General features: G+C 47.4%; 34 non-coding genes across 34 annotated transcripts; all 34 read right to left on the bottom strand.

Annotated features, from left to right (window-relative positions):
• Positions 1-410: 410 nt before the first annotated feature.
• Trnat-agu (transfer RNA threonine (anticodon AGU)) lies at positions 411-482 on the bottom strand. Its single transcript has one exon. It is a non-coding gene; the product is annotated as a tRNA-Thr (tRNA).
• A 318-nt stretch (positions 483-800) lies between these two features.
• On the bottom strand, positions 801-873 carry Trnak-cuu (transfer RNA lysine (anticodon CUU)). The gene has a single exon. It is a non-coding gene; the product is annotated as a tRNA-Lys (tRNA).
• A 439-nt stretch (positions 874-1,312) lies between these two features.
• Trnar-ucg (transfer RNA arginine (anticodon UCG)) lies at positions 1,313-1,385 on the bottom strand. The gene has a single exon. It is a non-coding gene; the product is annotated as a tRNA-Arg (tRNA).
• Positions 1,386-1,933: 548 nt separating this feature from the next.
• Trnat-agu (transfer RNA threonine (anticodon AGU)) lies at positions 1,934-2,005 on the bottom strand. The gene has a single exon. It is a non-coding gene; the product is annotated as a tRNA-Thr (tRNA).
• Positions 2,006-2,323: 318 nt separating this feature from the next.
• Trnak-cuu (transfer RNA lysine (anticodon CUU)) lies at positions 2,324-2,396 on the bottom strand. Its single transcript has one exon. It is a non-coding gene; the product is annotated as a tRNA-Lys (tRNA).
• Positions 2,397-3,480: 1,084 nt separating this feature from the next.
• Trnat-agu (transfer RNA threonine (anticodon AGU)) lies at positions 3,481-3,552 on the bottom strand. Its single transcript has one exon. It is a non-coding gene; the product is annotated as a tRNA-Thr (tRNA).
• Positions 3,553-3,867: 315 nt separating this feature from the next.
• Trnak-uuu (transfer RNA lysine (anticodon UUU)) lies at positions 3,868-3,943 on the bottom strand. Its single transcript has one exon. It is a non-coding gene; the product is annotated as a tRNA-Lys (tRNA).
• Positions 3,944-4,382: 439 nt separating this feature from the next.
• Trnar-ucg (transfer RNA arginine (anticodon UCG)) lies at positions 4,383-4,455 on the bottom strand. The gene has a single exon. It is a non-coding gene; the product is annotated as a tRNA-Arg (tRNA).
• Positions 4,456-5,006: 551 nt separating this feature from the next.
• Positions 5,007-5,078, bottom strand: Trnat-agu (transfer RNA threonine (anticodon AGU)). The gene has a single exon. It is a non-coding gene; the product is annotated as a tRNA-Thr (tRNA).
• A 318-nt stretch (positions 5,079-5,396) lies between these two features.
• Positions 5,397-5,469, bottom strand: Trnak-cuu (transfer RNA lysine (anticodon CUU)). The gene has a single exon. It is a non-coding gene; the product is annotated as a tRNA-Lys (tRNA).
• A 439-nt stretch (positions 5,470-5,908) lies between these two features.
• On the bottom strand, positions 5,909-5,981 carry Trnar-ucg (transfer RNA arginine (anticodon UCG)). The gene has a single exon. It is a non-coding gene; the product is annotated as a tRNA-Arg (tRNA).
• Positions 5,982-6,526: 545 nt separating this feature from the next.
• On the bottom strand, positions 6,527-6,598 carry Trnat-agu (transfer RNA threonine (anticodon AGU)). Its single transcript has one exon. It is a non-coding gene; the product is annotated as a tRNA-Thr (tRNA).
• A 318-nt stretch (positions 6,599-6,916) lies between these two features.
• Positions 6,917-6,989, bottom strand: Trnak-uuu (transfer RNA lysine (anticodon UUU)). The gene has a single exon. It is a non-coding gene; the product is annotated as a tRNA-Lys (tRNA).
• A 439-nt stretch (positions 6,990-7,428) lies between these two features.
• Positions 7,429-7,501, bottom strand: Trnar-ucg (transfer RNA arginine (anticodon UCG)). Its single transcript has one exon. It is a non-coding gene; the product is annotated as a tRNA-Arg (tRNA).
• A 545-nt stretch (positions 7,502-8,046) lies between these two features.
• On the bottom strand, positions 8,047-8,118 carry Trnat-agu (transfer RNA threonine (anticodon AGU)). Its single transcript has one exon. It is a non-coding gene; the product is annotated as a tRNA-Thr (tRNA).
• A 318-nt stretch (positions 8,119-8,436) lies between these two features.
• Trnak-uuu (transfer RNA lysine (anticodon UUU)) lies at positions 8,437-8,509 on the bottom strand. Its single transcript has one exon. It is a non-coding gene; the product is annotated as a tRNA-Lys (tRNA).
• Positions 8,510-8,948: 439 nt separating this feature from the next.
• On the bottom strand, positions 8,949-9,021 carry Trnar-ucg (transfer RNA arginine (anticodon UCG)). The gene has a single exon. It is a non-coding gene; the product is annotated as a tRNA-Arg (tRNA).
• A 563-nt stretch (positions 9,022-9,584) lies between these two features.
• On the bottom strand, positions 9,585-9,656 carry Trnat-agu (transfer RNA threonine (anticodon AGU)). Its single transcript has one exon. It is a non-coding gene; the product is annotated as a tRNA-Thr (tRNA).
• Positions 9,657-9,974: 318 nt separating this feature from the next.
• Trnak-cuu (transfer RNA lysine (anticodon CUU)) lies at positions 9,975-10,047 on the bottom strand. Its single transcript has one exon. It is a non-coding gene; the product is annotated as a tRNA-Lys (tRNA).
• Positions 10,048-10,486: 439 nt separating this feature from the next.
• Positions 10,487-10,559, bottom strand: Trnar-ucg (transfer RNA arginine (anticodon UCG)). The gene has a single exon. It is a non-coding gene; the product is annotated as a tRNA-Arg (tRNA).
• A 539-nt stretch (positions 10,560-11,098) lies between these two features.
• Trnat-agu (transfer RNA threonine (anticodon AGU)) lies at positions 11,099-11,170 on the bottom strand. Its single transcript has one exon. It is a non-coding gene; the product is annotated as a tRNA-Thr (tRNA).
• A 318-nt stretch (positions 11,171-11,488) lies between these two features.
• On the bottom strand, positions 11,489-11,561 carry Trnak-cuu (transfer RNA lysine (anticodon CUU)). The gene has a single exon. It is a non-coding gene; the product is annotated as a tRNA-Lys (tRNA).
• A 439-nt stretch (positions 11,562-12,000) lies between these two features.
• On the bottom strand, positions 12,001-12,073 carry Trnar-ucg (transfer RNA arginine (anticodon UCG)). The gene has a single exon. It is a non-coding gene; the product is annotated as a tRNA-Arg (tRNA).
• A 548-nt stretch (positions 12,074-12,621) lies between these two features.
• On the bottom strand, positions 12,622-12,693 carry Trnat-agu (transfer RNA threonine (anticodon AGU)). Its single transcript has one exon. It is a non-coding gene; the product is annotated as a tRNA-Thr (tRNA).
• A 318-nt stretch (positions 12,694-13,011) lies between these two features.
• On the bottom strand, positions 13,012-13,084 carry Trnak-cuu (transfer RNA lysine (anticodon CUU)). The gene has a single exon. It is a non-coding gene; the product is annotated as a tRNA-Lys (tRNA).
• A 439-nt stretch (positions 13,085-13,523) lies between these two features.
• Trnar-ucg (transfer RNA arginine (anticodon UCG)) lies at positions 13,524-13,596 on the bottom strand. The gene has a single exon. It is a non-coding gene; the product is annotated as a tRNA-Arg (tRNA).
• A 548-nt stretch (positions 13,597-14,144) lies between these two features.
• On the bottom strand, positions 14,145-14,216 carry Trnat-agu (transfer RNA threonine (anticodon AGU)). The gene has a single exon. It is a non-coding gene; the product is annotated as a tRNA-Thr (tRNA).
• A 318-nt stretch (positions 14,217-14,534) lies between these two features.
• On the bottom strand, positions 14,535-14,607 carry Trnak-cuu (transfer RNA lysine (anticodon CUU)). The gene has a single exon. It is a non-coding gene; the product is annotated as a tRNA-Lys (tRNA).
• Positions 14,608-15,046: 439 nt separating this feature from the next.
• On the bottom strand, positions 15,047-15,119 carry Trnar-ucg (transfer RNA arginine (anticodon UCG)). The gene has a single exon. It is a non-coding gene; the product is annotated as a tRNA-Arg (tRNA).
• A 545-nt stretch (positions 15,120-15,664) lies between these two features.
• On the bottom strand, positions 15,665-15,736 carry Trnat-agu (transfer RNA threonine (anticodon AGU)). Its single transcript has one exon. It is a non-coding gene; the product is annotated as a tRNA-Thr (tRNA).
• A 318-nt stretch (positions 15,737-16,054) lies between these two features.
• Trnak-cuu (transfer RNA lysine (anticodon CUU)) lies at positions 16,055-16,127 on the bottom strand. Its single transcript has one exon. It is a non-coding gene; the product is annotated as a tRNA-Lys (tRNA).
• Positions 16,128-16,566: 439 nt separating this feature from the next.
• Positions 16,567-16,639, bottom strand: Trnar-ucg (transfer RNA arginine (anticodon UCG)). Its single transcript has one exon. It is a non-coding gene; the product is annotated as a tRNA-Arg (tRNA).
• A 548-nt stretch (positions 16,640-17,187) lies between these two features.
• On the bottom strand, positions 17,188-17,259 carry Trnat-agu (transfer RNA threonine (anticodon AGU)). Its single transcript has one exon. It is a non-coding gene; the product is annotated as a tRNA-Thr (tRNA).
• Positions 17,260-17,577: 318 nt separating this feature from the next.
• On the bottom strand, positions 17,578-17,650 carry Trnak-cuu (transfer RNA lysine (anticodon CUU)). Its single transcript has one exon. It is a non-coding gene; the product is annotated as a tRNA-Lys (tRNA).
• Positions 17,651-17,767: the final 117 nt, after the last annotated feature.

Genomic DNA, 17,767 nt, shown 5'->3' with positions numbered 1-17,767 from the left:
TACATTCAAGCCCTTATGACGCTGATCAAACAAGAGGTGGCAAATCAGCTTCAATCGCTTAGTGCCATCTCAGTCGCTTGCGGAAGGTACCTCACCCTAAGAGATACAATGGCGAGTTGTAGCTATTACCAAAGCGCCGCCGCCGCCGCCGACGACGACGACGACGACGATGATAATCGCGAGGGTCTTTATCAGGGGTAGAAAATACATCACAAGAACTAAGTATTTCACGTCGGCATTCACCGGAGACTGCCAAAAGCAGCAGTGTCTGGTGCCCACTTTAATAGCACCATTCACACTATTCATTTGCGAGAGCATTTCTTAAATACCGCACCCATTCATAATTTTTTTTATCCTTGACCGCTTTTTTCGAAAGGGCCACGGTGGGAGGGGCTGTTACAAAATTCATTTGCCTCCTGTGAGGATCGAACTCACGACCTCTGGTTTACTAGACCAGCGCTCTGCCACTGAGCTAAGGAGGCGCCTCCTAGCGCGCTTTTCGGGTACTTTGTTCTTACAGACTAGTGAATCGGAGACCTTCAGCTCGAAACGCACCGCATGAGCGACCATTATTTGCATTTCGTTAGCACAGCTGCTGCTTTCCTACACATCTCACACCATATCGATGTACAAATTAAATTCCAAAACAAATTTATTTCATTTCAGATTTACTTTCAGCTTCAAATACCGTTCCTCTGATATTCATCCGAAGCTAGGCATCGTCGTAACCCGTTACGTTCATCACGCAAGGCTCACGAGAGGGGCGCATGTTGGATCCGCGTAGACACAAAATTTTGAGCCGCCCAGCGTGGGGCTCGAACCCACGACCCTGAGATTAAGAGTTTCATGCTCTACCGACTGAGCTAGCCGGGCTGTACACAAGGGTTACGAGCCATACAATACTGATTTGACCTGCGACCATCTATTGAAGATTCTTTTGACTACAGCTTATTTCCTGCTGCCACAAATCAGCTAAAATCCTATTTAATGAAAAATTGTCTCCGAAAGGCATCAAATCTGCATGAAATGATACGTAACTATCAGCACCATTATTCAACACACATGCTCGACTGTGCGCAGACGCCTGTGGCGTAGCCCTTGGGTCCTGAATCAGATGCAGTAGTTGCAACAAAAACTCTCCTGAACGGCACTGTGCCGAAAATTTCGCTACAGATCACCCTTGTGTTGCTTGTGCTTCAGGTAGACGCCGGTCTTGCAGCCAGGAAGCGGACAGCAGCTACTTTCAACTAGTTTTTCAGTACTCAAACAACACACTAAAACAGCATGCATCTTTTGCAGAACAGGAAAAACTGGACCGTGACAGGATTCGATCCTGCAATCTTCGGATCCGAAGTCCGACGCCTTATCCAATAGGCCACACGGTCACTGGCGCAATATGCTTCCCCACACACACCTCATTTTCACCATTTGTACACTTGGCGGAATGAATTTCCCATCTTCGACCCAGTTCTCCATCTCAAATTTTAGTACTAAAAGTGCGACGCTACTTCTTGCTGTGTCCCATCGCAAGTTACATTCAAGCCCTTATGACGCTGATCAAACAAGAGGTGGCAAATCAGCTTCAATCGCTTAGTGCCATCTCAGTCGCTTGCGGAAGGTACCTCACCTTAAGTGATACAATGGCGAGTTGTCGCTATTACCAAAGCGCCGACGACGACGACGACGACGACGATGATAATCGCGAGGGTCTTTATCAGGGGTAGAAAATACATCACAAGAACTAAGTATTTCACGTCGGCATTCACCGGAGACTGCCAAAAGCAGCAGTGTCTGGTGCCCACTTTAATAGCACCATTCACACTATACATTTGCGAGAGCATTTCTTAAATACCGCACCCATTCATAATTTTTTTTATCCTTGACCGCTTTTTTCGAAAGGGCCACGGTGGGAGGGGCTGTTACAAAATTCATTTGCCTCCTGTGAGGATCGAACTCACGACCTCTGGTTTACTAGACCAGCGCTCTGCCACAGAGCTAAGGAGGCGCCTCCTAGCGCGCTTTTCGGGTACTTTGTTCTTACAGACTAGTGAATCGGAGCCCTTCAGCTCAAAACGCACCGCATGCGCGACCATTATTTGCATTTCGTTAGCACAGCTGCTGCTTTCCTACACATCTCACACCATATCGATGTACAAATTAAATTCCAAAACAAATTTATTTCATTTCAGAGTTACTTTCAGCTTCAAATACCGTTCCTCTGATATTCATCCGAAGCTAGGCATCGTCGTAACCCGTTACGTTCATCACGCAAGGCTCACGAGAGGGGCGCATGTTGGATCCGCGTAGACACAAAATTTTGAGGCGCCCAGCGTGGGGCTCGAACCCACGACCCTGAGATTAAGAGTCTCATGCTCTACCGACTGAGCTAGCCGGGCTGTACACAAGGGTTACGAGCCATACAATACTGATTTGACCTGCGACCATCTATTGAAGATTCTTTTGACTACAGCTTATTTCCTGCTGCCACAAATCAGCTACAATCCTATTTAATGAAAAATTGTCTCCGAAAGGCATCAAATCTGCTTGAAATGATACGTGGCTATCAGCACCATTATTCAACACACATGCTCGACTGTGCGCAGACGCCTGTGGCGTAGCCCTTGGGTCCTGAATCAGATGCAGTAGTTCCAACAAAAACTCTCCTGAACGGCACTGTGCCGAAAATTTCGCTACAGATCACCCTTGTGTTGCTTGTGCTTCAGGTAGACGCCGGTTTTGCAGCCAGGAAGCGGACAGCAGCTACTTTCAACTAGTTTTGCAGTACTCAAACAACACACTAAAACAGCATGCATCTTTTTCAGAACAGGAAAAACTCGACTGTGACAGGATTCGAACCTGCAATCTTCAGATCCGAAGTCCGACGCCTTATCCATTAGCCCACACGGTCACTGGCGCAATATGCTTCCCCACACACACCTCATTTTCACCATTTGTACACTTGGCGGAATGAATTTCCCATCTTTGACCCAGTTCTCCATCTCAAATTTTAGTACTAAAAGTGCGACGCTACCTCTTGCTGTGTCCCATCGCAAGTTACATTCAAGCCCTTATGACGCTGATCAAACAAGAGGTGGCAAATCAGCTTCAATCGCTTAGTGCCATCTCAGTCGCTTGCGGAAGGTACCTCACCCTAAGTGATACAATGGCGAGTTGTCGCTATTACCAAAGCGCCGCCGCCGCCGCCACAGCCGCCGGCGCCGCAGCCGACGACGACGACGATGATAATCGCGAGGGTCTTTATCAGGGGTAGAAAATACATCACAAGAACTAAGTATTTCACGTCGGCATTCACCGGAGACTGCCAAAAGCAGCAGTGTCTGGTGCCCACTTTAATAGCACCATTCACACTATTCATTTGCGAGAGCATTTCTTAAATACCGCACCCATTCATAATTTTTTTTATCCTTGACCGCTTTTTTCGAAAGGGCCACGGTGGGAGGGGCTGTTACAAAATTCATTTGCCTCCTGTGAGGATCGAACTCACGACCTCTGGTTTACTAGACCAGCGCTCTGCCACTGAGCTAAGGAGGCGCCTCCTGGCGCGCTTTTCGGGTACTTTGTTCTTACAGACTAGTGAATCGGAATCCTTCAGCTCGAAACGCACCGCATGAGCGACCATTATTTGCATTTCGTAAGCACAGCTGCTGCTTTCCTACACATCTCACACCATATCGATGTACAAATTAAATTCCAAAACAAATTTATTTCATTTCAGAGTTACTTTCAGCTTCAAATACCGTTCCTCTGATATTCATCCGAAGCTAGGCATCGTCGTAACCCGTTACGTTCATCACGCAAGGCTCACGAGAGGGGCGCATCTTGGATCCGCGTAGACACAAAATTTTGAGCCCCCCAGCGTGGGGCTCGAACCCACGACCCTGAGATTAAAAGTCTCATGCTCTACCGACTGAGCTAGCCGGGCTGTACACAAGTGTTACGAGCCATACAATACTGATTTGACCTGCGACCATCTATTGAAGATTCTTTTGACTACAGCTTATTTCCTGCTGCCACAAATCAGCTACAATCCTATTTAATGAAAAATTGTCTCCGAAAGGCATCAAATCTGCTTGAAATGATACGTGGCTATCAGCACCATTATTCAACACACATGCTCGACTGTGCGCAGACGCCTGTGGCGTAGCCCTTGGGTCCTGAATCAGATGCAGTAGTTGCAACAAAAACTCTCCTGAACGGCACTGTGCCGAAAATTTCGCTACAGATCACCCTTGTGTTGCTTGTGCTTCAGGTAGACGCCGGTTTTGCAGCCAGGAAGCGGACAGCAGCTACTTTCAACTAGTTTTGCAGTACTCAAACAACACACTAAAACAGCATGCATCTTTTTCAGAAAAGGAAAAACTTGACTGTGACAGGATTCGAACCTGCAATCTTCGGATCCGAAGTCCGACGCCTTATCCATTAGGCCACACGGTCACTGGCGCAATATGCTTCCCCACACACACCTCATTTTCACCATTTGTACACTTGGCGGAATGAATTTCCCATCTTTGACCCAGTTCTCCATCTCAAATTTTAGTACTAAAAGTGCGACGCTACTTCTTGCTGTGTCCCATCGCAAGTTACATTCAAGCCCTTATGACGCTGATCAAACAAGAGGTGGCAAATCAGCTTCAATCGCTTAGTGCCATCTCAGTCGCTTGCGGAAGGTACCTCACCCTAAGTGATACAATGGCGAGTTGTCGCTATTACAAAAGCGCCGCCGCCGCCGCCGCCGCCGCCGACGATGATAATCGCAAGGGTCTTTATCAGGGGTAGAAAATACATCACAAGAACTAAGTATTTCACGTCGGCATTCACCGGAGACTGCCAAAAGCAGCAGTGTCTGGTGCCCACTTTAATAGCACCATTCACACTATTCATTTGCGAGAGCATTTCTTAAATACCGCACCCATTCATAATTTTTTTTATCCTTGACCGCTTTCTTCGAAAGGGCCACGGTGGGAGGGGCTGTTACAAAATTCATTTGCCTCCTGTGAGGATCGAACTTACGACCTCTGGTTTACTAGACCAGCGCTCTGCCACTGAGCTAAGGAGGCGCCTCCTAGCTCTCTTTTCGGGTACTTTGTTCTTACAGATTAGTGAATCGGAGCCCTTCAGCTCGAAACGCACCGCATGAGCGACCATTATTTGCATTTCGTAAGCACAGCTGCTGCTTTCCTACACATCTCACACCATATCGATGTACAAATTAAATTCCAAAACAAATTTATTTCATTTCAGAGTTACTTTCAGCTTCAAATACCGTTCCTCTGATATTCATCCGAAGCTAGGCATCGTCGTAACCCGTTACGTTCATCACGCAAGGCTCACGAGAGGGGCGCATGTTGGATCCGCGTAGACACAAAATTTTGAGCCGCCCAGCGTGGGGCTCGAACCCACGACCCTGAGATTAAGAGTTTCATGCTCTACCGACTGAGCTAGCCGGGCTGTACACAAGGGTTACGAGCCATACAATACTGATTTGACCTGCGACCATCTATTGAAGATTCTTTTGACTACAGCTTATTTCCTGCTGCCACAAATCAGCTAAAATCCTATTTAATGAAAAATTGTCTCCGAAAGGCATCAAATCTGCATGAAATGATACGTGGCTATCAGCACCATTATTCAACACACATGCTCGACTGTGCGCAGACGCCTGTGGCGTAGCCCTTGGGTCCTGAATCAGATGCAGTAGTTGCAACAAAAACTCTCCTGAACGGCACTGTGCCGAAAATTTCGCTACAGATCACCCTTGTGTTGCTTGTGCTTCAGGTAGACGCCGGTCTTGCAGCCAGGAAGCGGACAGCAGCTACTTTCAACTAGTTTTTCAGTACTCAAACAACACACTAAAACAGCATGCATCTTTTGCAGAACAGGAAAAACTGGACCGTGACAGGATTCGATCCTGCAATCTTCGGATCCGAAGTCCGACGCCTTATCCAATAGGCCACACGGTCACTGGCGCAATATGCTTCCCCACACACACCTCATTTTCACCATTTGTACACTTGGCGGAATGAATTTCCCATCTTCGACCCAGTTCTCCATCTCAAATTTTAGTACTAAAAGTGCGACGCTACTTCTTGCTGTGTCCCATCGCAAGTTACATTCAAGCCCTTATGACGCTGATCAAACAAGAGGTGGCAAATCAGCTTCAATCGCTTAGTGCCATCTCAGTCGGTTGCGGAAGGTACCTCACCCTAAGTGATACAATGGCGAGTTGTCGCTATTACCAAAGCGCCGCCGCCGCCGCCGACGACGATGATAATCGCGAGGGTCTTTATCAGGGGTAGAAAATACATCGCAAGAACTAAGTATTTCACGTCGGCATTCACCGGAGACTGCCAAAAGCAGCAGTGTCTGGTGCCCACTTTAATAGCACCATTCACACTATTCATTTGCGAGAGCATTTCTTAAATACCGCACCCATACATAATTTTTTTTATCCTTGACCGCTTTTTTCGAAAGGGCCACGGTGGGAGGGGCTGTTACAAAATTCATTTGCCTCCTGTGAGGATCGAACACACGACCTCCGGTTTACTAGACCAGCGCTCTGCCACTGAGCTAAGGAGGCGCCCCCTATTGCGCTTTTCGGGTACTTTGTTCTTACAGACTAGTGAATCGGAGCCCTTCAGCTCGAAACGCACCGCATGAGCGACCATTATTTGCATTTCGTTAGCACAGCTGCTGCTTTCCTACACATCTCACACCATATCGATGTACAAATTAAATTCCAAAACAAATTTATTTCATTTCAGAGTTACTTTCAGCTTCAAATACCGTTCCTTTGATATTCATCCGAAGCTAGGCATCGTCGTAACCCGTTACGTTCATCACGCAAGGCTCACGAGAGGGGCGCATGTTGGATCCGCGTAGACACAAAATTTTGAGCCGCCCAGCGTGGGGCTCGAACCCACGACCCTGAGATTAAAAGTCTCATGCTCTACCGACTGAGCTAGCCGGGCTGTACACAAGTGTTACGAGCCATACAATACTGATTTGACCTGCGACCATCTATTGAAGATTCTTTTGACTACAGCTTATTTCCTGCTGCCACAAATCAGCTACAATCCTATTTAATGAAAAATTGTCTCCGAAAGGCATCAAATCTGCTTGAAATGATACGTGGCTATCAGCACCATTATTCAACACACATGCTCGACTGTGCGCAGACGCCTGTGGCGTAGCCCTTGGGTCCTGAATCAGATGCAGTAGTTGCAACAAAAACTCTCCTGAACGGCACTGTGCCGAAAATTTCGCTACAGATCACCCTTGTGTTGCTTGTGCTTCAGGTAGACGCCGGTTTTGCAGCCAGGAAGCGGACAGCAGCTACTTTCAACTAGTTTTGCAGTACTCAAACAACACACTAAAACAGCATGCATCTTTTGCAGAACAGGAAAAACTCGACCGTGACAGGATTCGAACCTGCAATCTTCCGATCCGAAGTCCGACGCCTTATCCATTAGGCCACACGGTCACTGGCGCAATATGCTTCCCCACACACACCTCATTTTCACCATTTGTACACTTGGCGGAATGAATTTCCCATCTTTGACCCAGTTCTCCATCTCAAATTTTAGTACTAAAAGTGCGACGCTACTTCTTGCTGTGTCCCATCGCAAGTTACATTCAAGCCCTTATGACGCTGATCAAACAAGAGGTGGCAAATCAGCTTCAATCGCTTAGTGCCATCTCAGTCGGTTGCGGAAGGTACCTCACCCTAAGTGATACAATGGCGAGTTGTCGCTATTACCAAAGCGCCGCCGCCGCCGCCGACGACGATGATAATCGCGAGGGTCTTTATCAGGGGTAGAAAATACATCGCAAGAACTAAGTATTTCACGTCGGCATTCACCGGAGACTGCCAAAAGCAGCAGTGTCTGGTGCCCACTTTAATAGCACCATTCACACTATTCATTTGCGAGAGCATTTCTTAAATACCGCACCCATACATAATTTTTTTTATCCTTGACCGCTTTTTTCGAAAGGGCCACGGTGGGAGGGGCTGTTACAAAATTCATTTGCCTCCTGTGAGGATCGAACACACGACCTCCGGTTTACTAGACCAGCGCTCTGCCACTGAGCTAAGGAGGCGCCCCCTATTGCGCTTTTCGGGTACTTTGTTCTTACAGACTAGTGAATCGGAGCCCTTCAGCTCGAAACGCACCGCATGAGCGACCATTATTTGCATTTCGTTAGCACAGCTGCTGCTTTCCTACACATCTCACACCATATCGATGTACAAATTAAATTCCAAAACAAATTTATTTCATTTCAGAGTTACTTTCAGCTTCAAATACCGTTCCTTTGATATTCATCCGAAGCTAGGCATCGTCGTAACCCGTTACGTTCATCACGCAAGGCTCACGAGAGGGGCGCATGTTGGATCCGCGTAGACACAAAATTTTGAGCCGCCCAGCGTGGGGCTCGAACCCACGACCCTGAGATTAAAAGTCTCATGCTCTACCGACTGAGCTAGCCGGGCTGTACACAAGTGTTACGAGCCATACAATACTGATTTGACCTGCGACCATCTATTGAAGATTCTTTTGACTACAGCTTATTTCCTGCTGCCACAAATCAGCTACAATCCTATTTAATGAAAAATTGTCTCCGAAAGGCATCAAATCTGCTTGAAATGATACGTGGCTATCAGCACCATTATTCAACACAAATGCTCGACTGTGCGCAGACGCCTGTGGCGTAGCCCTTGGGTCCTGAATCAGATGCAGTAGTTGCAACAAAAACTCTCCTGAACGGCACTGTGCCGAAAATTTCGCTACAGATCACCCTTGTGTTGCTTGTGCTTCAGGTAGACGCCGGTTTTGCAGCCAGGAAGCGGACAGCAGCTACTTTCAACTAGTTTTGCAGTACTCAAACAACACACTAAAACAGCATGCATCTTTTGCAGAACAGGAAAAACTCGACCGTGACAGGATTCGAACCTGCAATCTTCCGATCCGAAGTCCGACGCCTTATCCATTAGGCCACACGGTCACTGGCGCAATATGCTTCCCCACACACACCTCATTTTCACCATTTGTACACTTGGCGGAATGAATTTCCCATCTTTGACCCAGTTCTCCATCTCAAATTTTAGTACTAAAAGTGCGACGCTACTTCTTGCTGTGTCCCATCGCAAGTTACATTCAAGCCCTTATGACGCTGATCAAACAAGAGGTGGCAAATCAGCTTCAATCGCTTAGTGCCATCTCAGTCGCTTGCGGAAGGTACCTCACCCTAAGAGATACAATGGCGAGTTGTAGCTATTACCAAAGCGCCGCCGCCGCCGACGACGACGACGACGACGACGACGACGATGATAATCGCGAGGGTCTTTATCAGGGGTAGAAAATACATCACAAGAACTAAGTATTTCACGTCGGCATTCACCGGAGACTGCCAAAAGCAGCAGTGTCTGGTGCCCACTTTAATAGCACCATTCACACTATTCATTTGCGAGAGCATTTCTTAAATACCGCACCCATTCATAATTTTTTTTATCCTTGACCGCTTTTTTCGAAAGGGCCACGGTGGGAGGGGCTGTTACAAAATTCATTTGCCTCCTGTGAGGATCGAACTCACGACCTCTGGTTTACTAGACCAGCGCTCTGCCACTGAGCTAAGGAGGCGCCTCCTAGCGCGCTTTTCGGGTACTTTGTTCTTACAGACTAGTGAATCGGAGACCTTCAGCTCGAAACGCACCGCATGAGCGACCATTATTTGCATTTCGTTAGCACAGCTGCTGCTTTCCTACACATCTCACACCATATCGATGTACAAATTAAATTCCAAAACAAATTTATTTCATTTCAGATTTACTTTCAGCTTCAAATACCGTTCCTCTGATATTCATCCGAAGCTAGGCATCGTCGTAACCCGTTACGTTCATCACGCAAGGCTCACGAGAGGGGCGCATGTTGGATCCGCGTAGACACAAAATTTTGAGCCGCCCAGCGTGGGGCTCGAACCCACGACCCTGAGATTAAGAGTTTCATGCTCTACCGACTGAGCTAGCCGGGCTGTACACAAGGGTTACGAGCCATACAATACTGATTTGACCTGCGACCATCTATTGAAGATTCTTTTGACTACAGCTTATTTCCTGCTGCCACAAATCAGCTAAAATCCTATTTAATGAAAAATTGTCTCCGAAAGGCATCAAATCTGCATGAAATGATACGTAACTATCAGCACCATTATTCAACACACATGCTCGACTGTGCGCAGACGCCTGTGGCGTAGCCCTTGGGTCCTGAATCAGATGCAGTAGTTGCAACAAAAACTCTCCTGAACGGCACTGTGCCGAAAATTTCGCTACAGATCACCCTTGTGTTGCTTGTGCTTCAGGTAGACGCCGGTCTTGCAGCCAGGAAGCGGACAGCAGCTACTTTCAACTAGTTTTTCAGTACTCAAACAACACACTAAAACAGCATGCATCTTTTGCAGAACAGGAAAAACTGGACCGTGACAGGATTCGATCCTGCAATCTTCGGATCCGAAGTCCGACGCCTTATCCAATAGGCCACACGGTCACTGGCGCAATATGCTTCCCCACACACACCTCATTTTCACCATTTGTACACTTGGCGGAATGAATTTCCCATCTTCGACCCAGTTCTCCATCTCAAATTTTAGTACTAAAAGTGCGACGCTACTTCTTGCTGTGTCCCATCGCAAGTTACATTCAAGCCCTTATGACGCTGATCAAACAAGAGGTGGCAAATCAGCTTCAATCGCTTAGTGCCATCTCAGTCGGTTGCGGAAGGTACCTCACCCTAAGTGATACAATAGCGAGTTGTCGCTATTACCAAAGCGCCGCCGCCGCCGCCGACGACAATCGCGAGGGTCTTTATCAGGGGTAGAAAATACATCACAAGAACTAAGTATTTGACGTCGGCATTCACCGGAGACTGCCAAAAGCAGCAGTGTCTGGTGCCCACTTTAATAGCACCATTCACACTATTCATTTGCGAGAGCATTTCTTAAATACCGCACCCATTCATAATTGTTTTTATCCTTGACCGCTTTTTTCGAAAGGGCCACGGTGGGAGGGGCTGTTACAAAATTCATTTGCCTCCTGTGAGGATCGAACTCACGACCTCTGGTTTACTAGACCAGCGCTCTGCCACAGAGCGAAGGAGGCGCCTCCTAGCGCGCTTTTCGGGTACTTTGTTCTTACAGACTAGTGAATCGGAGCCCTTCAGCTCGAAACGCACCGCATGAGCGACCATTATTTGCATTTCGTTAGCACAGCTGCTGCTTTCCTACACATCTCACACCATATCGATGTACAAATTAAATTCCAAAACAAATTTATTTCATTTCAGAGTTACTTTCAGCTTCAAATACCGTTCCTCTGATATTCATCCGAAGCTAGGCATCGTCGTAACCCGTTACGTTCATCACGCAAGGCTCACGAGAGGGGCGCATGTTGGATCCGCGTAGACACAAAATTTTGAGGCGCCCAGCGTGGGGCTCGAACCCACGACCCTGAGATTAAGAGTCTCATGCTCTACCGACTGAGCTAGCCGGGCTGTACACAAGGGTTACGAGCCATACAATACTGATTTGACCTGCGACCATCTATTGAAGATTCTTTTGACTACAGCTTATTTCCTGCTGCCACAAATCAGCTACAATCCTATTTAATGAAAAATTGTCTCCGAAAGGCATCAAATCTGCTTGAAATGATACGTGGCTATCAGCACCAATATTCAACACACATGCTCGACTGTGCGCAGACGCCTGTGGCGTAGCCCTTGGGTCCTGAATCAGATGCAGTAGTTGCAACAAAAACTCTCCTGAACGGCACTGTGCCGAAAATTTCGCTACAGATCACCCTTGTGTTGCTTGTGCTTCAGGTAGACGCCGGTTTTGCCGCCAGGAAGCGGACAGCAGCTACTTTCAACTAGTTTTGCAGTACTCAAACAACACACTAAAACAGCATGCATCTTTTGCAGAACAGGAAAAACTCGACCGTGACAGGATTCGAACCTGCAATCTTCCGATCCGAAGTCCGACGCCTTATCCATTAGGCCACACGGTCCCTGGCGCAATATGCTTCCCCACACACACCTCATTTTCACCATTTGTACACTTGGCGGAATGAATTTCCCATCTTTGACCCAGTTCTCCATCTCAAATTTTAGTACTAAAAGTGCGACGCTACTTCTTGCTGTGTCCCATCGCAAGTTACATTCAAGCCCTTATGACGCTGATCAAACAAGAGGTGGCAAATCAGCTTCAATCGCTTAGTGCCATCTCAGTCGCTTGCGGAAGGTACCTCACCTTAAGTGATACAATGGCGAGTTGTCGCTATTACCAAAGCGCCGCCGCCGCCGACGACGACGACGACGATAATCGCGAGGGTCTTTATCAGGGGTAGAAAATACATCACAAGAACTAAGTATTTCACGTCGGCATTCACCGGAGACTGCCAAAAGCAGCAGTGTCTGGTGCCCACTTTAATAGCACCATTCACACTATACATTTGCGAGAGCATTTCTTAAATACCGCACCCATTCATAATTTTTTTTATCCTTGACCGCTTTTTTCGAAAGGGCCACGGTGGGAGGGGCTGTTACAAAATTCATTTGCCTCCTGTGAGGATCGAACTCACGACCTCTGGTTTACTAGACCAGCGCTCTGCCACAGAGCTAAGGAGGCGCCTCCTAGCGCGCTTTTCGGGTACTTTGTTCTTACAGACTAGTGAATCGGAGCCCTTCAGCTCGAAACGCACCGCATGAGCGACCATTATTTGCATTTCGTTAGCACAGCTGCTGCTTTCCTACACATCTCACACCATATCGATGTACAAATTAAATTCCAAAACAAATTTATTTCATTTCAGAGTTACTTTCAGCTTCAAATACCGTTCCTCTGATATTCATCCGAAGCTAGGCATCGTCGTAACCCGTTACGTTCATCACGCAAGGCTCACGAGAGGGGCGCATGTTGGATCCGCGTAGACACAAAATTTTGAGGCGCCCAGCGTGGGGCTCGAACCCACGACCCTGAGATTAAGAGTCTCATGCTCTACCGACTGAGCTAGCCGGGCTGTACACAAGGGTTACGAGCCATACAATACTGATTTGACCTGCGACCATCTATTGAAGATTCTTTTGACTACAGCTTATTTCCTGCTGCCACAAATCAGCTACAATCCTATTTAATGAAAAATTGTCTCCGAAAGGCATCAAATCTGCTTGAAATGATACGTGGCTATCAGCACCATTATTCAACACACATGCTCGACTGTGCGCAGACGCCTGTGGCGTAGCCCTTGGGTCCTGAATCAGATGCAGTAGTTGCAACAAAAACTCTCCTGAACGGCACTGTGCCGAAAATTTCGCTACAGATCACCCTTGTGTTGCTTGTGCTTCAGGTAGACGCCGGTTTTGCAGCCAGGAAGCGGACAGCAGCTACTTTCAACTAGTTTTGCAGTACTCAAACAACACACTAAAACAGCATGCATCTTTTGCAGAACAGGAAAAACTCGACCGTGACAGGATTCGAACCTGCAATCTTCCGATCCGAAGTCCGACGCCTTATCCATTAGGCCACACGGTCACTGGCGCAATATGCTTCCCCACACACACCTCATTTTCACCATTTGTACACTTGGCGGAATGAATTTCCCATCTTTGACCCAGTTCTCCATCTCAAATTTTAGTACTAAAAGTGCGACGCTACTTCTTGCTGTGTCCCATCGCAAGTTACATTCAAGCCCTTATGACGCTGATCAAACAAGAGGTGGCAAATCAGCTTCAATCGCTTAGTGCCATCTCAGTCGCTTGCGGAAGGTACCTCACCTTAAGTGATACAATGGCGAGTTGTCGCTATTACCAAAGCGCCGCCGCCGACGACGACGACGACGACGATAATCGCGAGGGTCTTTATCAGGGGTAGAAAATACATCACAAGAACTAAGTATTTCACGTCGGCATTCACCGGAGACTGCCAAAAGCAGCAGTGTCTGGTGCCCACTTTAATAGCACCATTCACACTATACATTTGCGAGAGCATTTCTTAAATACCGCACCCATTCATAATTTTTTTTATCCTTGACCGCTTTTTTCGAAAGGGCCACGGTGGGAGGGGCTGTTACAAAATTCATTTGCCTCCTGTGAGGATCGAACTCACGACCTCTGGTTTACTAGACCAGCGCTCTGCCACAGAGCTAAGGAGGCGCCTCCTAGCGCGCTTTTCGGGTACTTTGTTCTTACAGACTAGTGAATCGGAGCCCTTCAGCTCGAAACGCACCGCATGAGCGACCATTATTTGCATTTCGTTAGCACAGCTGCTGCTTTCCTACACATCTCACACCATATCGATGTACAAATTAAATTCCAAAACAAATTTATTTCATTTCAGAGTTACTTTCAGCTTCAAATACCGTTCCTCTGATATTCATCCGAAGCTAGGCATCGTCGTAACCCGTTACGTTCATCACGCAAGGCTCACGAGAGGGGCGCATGTTGGATCCGCGTAGACACAAAATTTTGAGGCGCCCAGCGTGGGGCTCGAACCCACGACCCTGAGATTAAGAGTCTCATGCTCTACCGACTGAGCTAGCCGGGCTGTACACAAGGGTTACGAGCCATACAATACTGATTTGACCTGCGACCATCTATTGAAGATTCTTTTGACTACAGCTTATTTCCTGCTGCCACAAATCAGCTACAATCCTATTTAATGAAAAATTGTCTCCGAAAGGCATCAAATCTGCTTGAAATGATACGTGGCTATCAGCACCATTATTCAACACACATGCTCGACTGTGCGCAGACGCCTGTGGCGTAGCCCTTGGGTCCTGAATCAGATGCAGTAGTTGCAACAAAAACTCTCCTGAACGGCACTGTGCCGAAAATTTCGCTACAGATCACCCTTGTGTTGCTTGTGCTTCAGGTAGACGCCGGTTTTGCAGCCAGGAAGCGGACAGCAGCTACTTTCAACTAGTTTTGCAGTACTCAAACAACACACTAAAACAGCATGCATCTTTTGCAGAACAGGAAAAACTCGACCGTGACAGGATTCGAACCTGCAATCTTCCGATCCGAAGTCCGACGCCTTATCCATTAGGCCACACGGTCACTGGCGCAATATGCTTCCCCACACACACCTCATTTTCACCATTTGTACACTTGGCGGAATGAATTTCCCATCTTTGACCCAGTTCTCCATCTCAAATTTTAGTACTAAAAGTGCGACGCTACTTCTTGCTGTGTCCCATCGCAAGTTACATTCAAGCCCTTATGACGCTGATCAAACAAGAGGTGGCAAATCAGCTTCAATCGCTTAGTGCCATCTCAGTCACTTGCGGAAGGTACCTCACCTTAAGTGATACAATGGCGAGTTGTCGCTATTACCAAAGCGCCGCCGCCGACGACGACGACGACGATAATCGCGAGGGTCTTTATCAGGGGTAGAAAATACATCACAAGAACTAAGTATTTCACGTCGGCATTCACCGGAGACTGCCAAAAGCAGCAGTGTCTGGTGCCCACTTTAATAGCACCATTCACACTATACATTTGCGAGAGCATTTCTTAAATACCGCACCCATTCATAATTTTTTTTATCCTTGACCGCTTTTTTCGAAAGGGCCACGGTGGGAGGGGCTGTTACAAAATTCATTTGCCTCCTGTGAGGATCGAACTCACGACCTCTGGTTTACTAGACCAGCGCTCTGCCACAGAGCTAAGGAGGCGCCTCCTAGCGCGCTTTTCGGGTACTTTGTTCTTACAGACTAGTGAATCGGAGCCCTTCAGCTCGAAACGCACCGCATGAGCGACCATTATTTGCATTTCGTTAGCACAGCTGCTGCTTTCCTACACATCTCACACCATATCGATGTACAAATTAAATTCCAAAACAAATTTATTTCATTTCAGAGTTACTTTCAGCTTCAAATACCGTTCCTCTGATATTCATCCGAAGCTAGGCATCGTCGTAACCCGTTACGTTCATCACGCAAGGCTCACGAGAGGGGCGCATGTTGGATCCGCGTAGACACAAAATTTTGAGGCGCCCAGCGTGGGGCTCGAACCCACGACCCTGAGATTAAGAGTCTCATGCTCTACCGACTGAGCTAGCCGGGCTGTACACAAGGGTTACGAGCCATACAATACTGATTTGACCTGCGACCATCTATTGAAGATTCTTTTGACTACAGCTTATTTCCTGCTGCCACAAATCAGCTACAATCCTATTTAATGAAAAATTGTCTCCGAAAGGCATCAAATCTGCTTGAAATGATACGTGGCTATCAGCACCATTATTCAACACACATGCTCGACTGTGCGCAGACGCCTGTGGCGTAGCCCTTGGGTCCTGAATCAGATGCAGTAGTTGCAACAAAAACTCTCCTGAACGGCACTGTGCCGAAAATTTCGCTACAGATCACCCTTGTGTTGCTTGTGCTTCAGGTAGACGCCGGTTTTGCAGCCAGGAAGCGGACAGCAGCTACTTTCAACTAGTTTTGCAGTACTCAAACAACACACTAAAACAGCATGCATCTTTTGCAGAACAGGAAAAACTCGACCGTGACAGGATTCGAACCTGCAATCTTCCGATCCGAAGTCCGACGCCTTATCCATTAGGCCACACGGTCACTGGCGCAATATGCTTCCCCACACACACCTCATTTTCACCATTTGTACACTTGGCGGAATGAATTTCCCATCTTTGACCCAGTTCTCCATCTCAAATTTTAGTACTAAAAGTGCGACGCTACTTCTTGCTGTGTCCCATCGCAAGTTACATTCAAGCCCTTATGACGCTGATCAAACAAGAGGTGGCAAATCAGCTTCAATCGCTTAGTGCCATCTCAGTCGCTTGCGGAAGGTACCTCACCTTAAGTGATACAATGGCGAGTTGTCGCTATTACCAAAGCGCCGCCGCCGACGACGACGACGACGACGATAATCGCGAGGGTCTTTATCAGGGGTAGAAAATACATCACAAGAACTAAGTATTTCACGTCGGCATTCACCGGAGACTGCCAAAAGCAGCAGTGTCTGGTGCCCACTTTAATAGCACCATTCACACTATACATTTGCGAGAGCATTTCTTAAATACCGCACCCATTCATAATTTTTTTTATCCTTGACCGCTTTTTTCGAAAGGGCCACGGTGGGAGGGGCTGTTACAAAATTCATTTGCCTCCTGTGAGGATCGAACTCACGACCTCTGGTTTACTAGACCAGCGCTCTGCCACAGAGCTAAGGAGGCGCCTCCTAGCGCGCTTTTCGGGTACTTTGTTCTTACAGACTAGTGAATCGGAGCCCTTCAGCTCGAAACGCACCGCATGAGCGACCATTATTTGCATTTCGTTAGCACAGCTGCTGCTTTCCTACACATCTCACACCATATCGATGTACAAATTAAATTCCAAAACAAATTTATTTCATTTCAGAGTTACTTTCAGCTTCAAATACCGTTCCTCTGATATTCATCCGAAGCTAGGCATCGTCGTAACCCGTTACGTTCATCACGCAAGGCTCACGAGAGGGGCGCATGTTGGATCCGCGTAGACACAAAATTTTGAGGCGCCCAGCGTGGGGCTCGAACCCACGACCCTGAGATTAAGAGTCTCATGCTCTACCGACTGAGCTAGCCGGGCTGTACACAAGGGTTACGAGCCATACAATACTGATTTGACCTGCGACCATCTATTGAAGATTCTTTTGACTACAGCTTATTTCCTGCTGCCACAAATCAGCTACAATCCTATTTAATG

The sequence above is a fragment of the Schistocerca cancellata genome, chromosome 8, assembly GCF_023864275.1.
Source record: "Schistocerca cancellata isolate TAMUIC-IGC-003103 chromosome 8, iqSchCanc2.1, whole genome shotgun sequence".
NCBI classification, from domain to species: domain Eukaryota; kingdom Metazoa; phylum Arthropoda; class Insecta; order Orthoptera; family Acrididae; genus Schistocerca; species Schistocerca cancellata.
The sequence above is the reverse complement of the archived record's forward strand: the minus strand, read 5'-3'. Positions and strand labels throughout refer to the sequence as shown.